The 3,403-nt window shown below is 41.3% G+C and overlaps 1 long non-coding RNA gene across 1 annotated transcript; it reads right to left on the bottom strand.

Annotated features, from left to right (window-relative positions):
* Positions 1 to 279: 279 nt before the first annotated feature.
* LOC123606676 lies at positions 280 to 3,095 on the bottom strand. The gene is made up of 3 exons (XR_006716429.1): positions 3,009 to 3,095; positions 1,289 to 1,386; positions 280 to 423 (listed from the first exon to the last, which is right to left on the bottom strand). It is a non-coding gene; the product is annotated as an uncharacterized LOC123606676 (long non-coding RNA).
* Positions 3,096 to 3,403: the final 308 nt, after the last annotated feature.

Below are 3,403 nucleotides of genomic sequence, written 5' to 3'. Positions count from 1 at the left end.
TATACAAAATGAATAAGGTATGGTCCCTATCCTCAGGTAGTTCCTATTTATGGGGAACCTTTTATCTATTTATTCTGTCCTCAGCTCTACCATACTTTTCCCCATATTTAAAAGTCCCTAGAGATTATAAGACAGTAATATACATGGCAGGAATATTCATGAATAACTCAACTCTATTGTTGGTGTTACTGATAATATGGCCATTTTTGGAGGAGAAGAAAATGTTGAGAATCACACACATAAGCAATTCAATTTATTTGCTATTTTATACCTTTTAATTCTAAAGGCTTTACAATATCACATTTTCTTGCTTCTAGTTATAATAGCTTTATTAGTTCAAATCAAGGGATAATCAGGTTCTAAACTGTCATGGTGATGTAATATTTAGCTCTTCTATGTAGCTGGAACTCAGAAATTTCTTTCCTATGAAATAAAAATGACATAATACATTTTCTTAAATCGGTTGTATAACAGACTCAAGATATAGTGAGAGTCATTGCTAAGGTCTTAACACTCCATTTTAAGGATAAAGTCATGACATTTTTGCTTTTATCAGTCTTTACTTGATGACCACTGCAAGGCAGGAACAGCCCAGTCGAAGGGCCAATAACCTCTTGCTCCCCGACACCCCAGGGGTTGGGGGTTGAAGGTGTGGCAGGGATACTCAATGCAAGACTCATTTGTAAAGAAAAGCCTGTCATGCTCCTAGCCCCTTAAGGGAGAACCTGAACTTCCAGTACCTAACTCTACCAGCTCCAAACTGGGACACTTTGAGTGAAACTACCAAGATAACTTACAAAATCCCATATAATCCAAATAGACTGCCATTAACAGTACTGGGAATTAAATGTGGAAAACTGACATAATAATGACATTCCACAGGGGCACCTGGGTCAGTTAAGTGTCTGGCTCTTGATTTCGGCTCAGATCATGATCAACTGTTCCTGAGATCAAGCCCCACATCGGGCTCTGTGATGATGGTGCAAAGCCTATGTAGGATTCTCTCTGTCCCTCTCTCTCTGCCCCTCCTCTGCTCATGCTCTCTCTCAAATAAAAATTAATCATTCAAAAAAAAAAAAAGACATTCCACAGATTTGAAAGGCTTTGGCTCCAAACTACGTGTAAGTAAGGACCTATAGATACAGGTCTATTACCCAGTTAGAATGCTGCCATTTTTCACTGCCCACAAGCTGTGTTACTTTTAGAGGTTAGAATACACACTGAGTATGACACCCCAAACAAAGCCCTCTCAATGAGACATCAAAACAGACACAATATAGATACCAACCTCTGTGCCTGCTGGCTGTTTCCTCAACTTTACAGCATCTGCATCAAATCTGTTTGAAACTTTGTAAGGTACTTTGGTTTTCCTTCTCTCACAGTTACCTGTGGGAAAGAATGATTCATACCATAACCCAAATTGCTTAAAAGCCAATGGAAAAAACAAATCAAAAGCACATCTTTCAAGAAAAATCTATTGTTCAAGATACTATCCTAGATCATTCTACATCCTTTGCCAGAAAAAATAAATCATTTGGCAAAAACAATAGTAAACATAATTTAGAGAATTCAGTTTGAAAATTACCATCTTGAATGCATATCCAAAAGTAAATTAAAGCTATCTTCTTCAGGGACACCTGGCTGGCTCAGTTGGTAAGCATTCGACTTCAGCTCAGGTTACATCTTGCAGTTCATGATTTCGAGCCCCATGTTGGGCTGTGTGCTGACAGCTCAGAGCCTGGAGCCTGCTTCAGATTCTGTGTCTCCCTCTCTGTCTGCCCCTCCCCTACTCATATTCTCTCTCTTTCTCTCTCAAAAATAAACATTAAAAAAAAAAGTTGTCTTCTTCACAGGGCTGTGATAGGACGGAAAAAATGAATTCCTACACACTGAGGAGAGGCAAATGAGACCTTAAGACTAAGGGTAAGATGGCCAGTGTTCTGGTTTAGGAGCTAAGACTGGAACTTAATTAAATTTTCTGGGGGCCCTTATGCATCCCATTCTCCCTTACCTGCTTCATTTCATTTTAGCACCCCACATATAATCATCCCCCAGGCTCTACTTTGGTCCTCGCACTCATATGAGCCCCCTCCCTAAACATACGGTGGACCAAATCCCACCTTCAACCAGGTGTGCATGACCTGCTGGTCCAGTCCTCCCACAAACAACCACACAGTAAAGCAAAATAACTTCCCTTCCCAAGTTTACTTTTCCACAGATGTTACCACTTTCACTAGTACTCAAGTTGAAACACCAGATCTTAGATATAAATCTTTTACTACCATGGGTGTTAAGACCCTCCTCACTTTATATCCAATGTTCACTTAAACTGACTTTATACAGGGGTTTCAGCCATATAGGCAGAGTTCAAATTCCTCCTACACTGTACTGCCAGCTGACGATTCCTAGAGCATACTTCTTCCTGTCCTTTATTCAATTTGCTTTGGCACCTCCTTATTGCCTAGAGGAAAAACATCTAGAAAGGAAAATATCTACTACTTTAGCCCATTCTGCTTAGACCTACCTTCTAAACTCATCACAGGTCTCCCCTCTGGCTGGCTGGTCTCACGCTCAATCCCTGGAACACACTTGACCTGCCCTGGCTGCCCATTTGATAAGCTCATGCTGCTGTCTCCATTCCCACTTCAAACCACAGTCCCCAAATTTGTATCACAATTCACTGCCTCCACATGGCCTGCCCATTCTCAGCAACCACCTACCTCAATGTCCATCTCTCCTTTGCTCTCTCAACCCCACTGTCCTTTAAGACCAACCAGCTCTCCATCATCTGCTACAGCTCTTTATTTCAAATTACATTACAATTTCCTGGAAGGCAGGACCTCAGACTTGGGATCTCTGCCAATCCTGCACACATGGGCATCTATAATTGTTTAAGAACATACTTTCAAAATGGAGAAATACTATTGATGTACGGCTGCCTTTGCCTCCAGGATGCAGTATGGAACCACCACAGACAACCAAATAGGATCAGCCCATTAGTCACTTACATTCCCATGACTTGTGAGAGGCTGTCTTAGACTCCAGTCCCTTCTGCATGGCCATCATACATTCCCTTTGGATCCTGCCATCCTGTCCTGTCACTTCATACACCATAGGGATGCTCTCATATTCAACATGCTTTAACCTGTCCTTATTTCTGATGGGCCAGACGATAAGTTGAGGAGAGAGAGACCACTCAGGTGGCATCCTGATTATCCTGCTGGCCTTGCAAAAAATCCTTCCTTTCAAGGAATTCACAGGGTCTGGTGGACTAACCTCTTCAAAGAGGCATTCCACCACATACATTTCATCTTCAACTTCCTCTTCCAATTCACAGTCTTTTAAATTCTCAGGAAGTACAGTGTTCAAGGTAGCATTTTTCTTCAATAAATACACTCTGTTA

The sequence above is a fragment of the Leopardus geoffroyi genome, chromosome A2 (assembly GCF_018350155.1).
Source record: "Leopardus geoffroyi isolate Oge1 chromosome A2, O.geoffroyi_Oge1_pat1.0, whole genome shotgun sequence".
NCBI classification, from domain to species: domain Eukaryota; kingdom Metazoa; phylum Chordata; class Mammalia; order Carnivora; family Felidae; genus Leopardus; species Leopardus geoffroyi.
The sequence above is the reverse complement of the archived record's forward strand: the minus strand, read 5'-3'. Positions and strand labels throughout refer to the sequence as shown.